A 448-nucleotide genomic window follows, 5' to 3' on the forward strand; every position below is an offset into this window, starting at 1 on the left:
GCGCTTCACCCCAAGACGATGATTATTGCTTAATTGCCGGCAAAACGAACGCGCAAAGCCGGGGCCGGCCCTTGCCGAGCCGGAAGGAAATCGCCGCAGTGCCGTTCCCTGTCCCGGCTGGCTCCCGGCACCTCTCCGGGGCAATCGTTTGGCGATGGATGTTAACGAGCCGCCCAGCCAGTCCGGCCGGAGCGCGTCGGCTCTTTTTAGCAGGCCCGGTCGGCGCTTCTGCCCCGYGCGGCCCAGCCAGCGCCGGCGCCCATCTCCGGGCGGATCGCCGGGACACTCGCTTTTCTTCCGAGAATCCGCACGCCTTGTTCCTCCCATTTATAACCCCTCCGCACCCTCCTGCCGTCGGCCTCCCTGCCGCCTCTGCCAGAAAAAGCCCCGCCGGCGCCGGCGTCGCGGCCCYGGGGAGCCTTCCTCGCCGCGCCGGACCCCCCGCCGG

Source organism: Rhea americana, unplaced genomic scaffold (genome assembly GCF_003343005.1).
Source record: "Rhea americana isolate MKP2758 unplaced genomic scaffold, rheAme1 scaffold_215, whole genome shotgun sequence".
NCBI lineage: Eukaryota > Metazoa > Chordata > Aves > Rheiformes > Rheidae > Rhea > Rhea americana.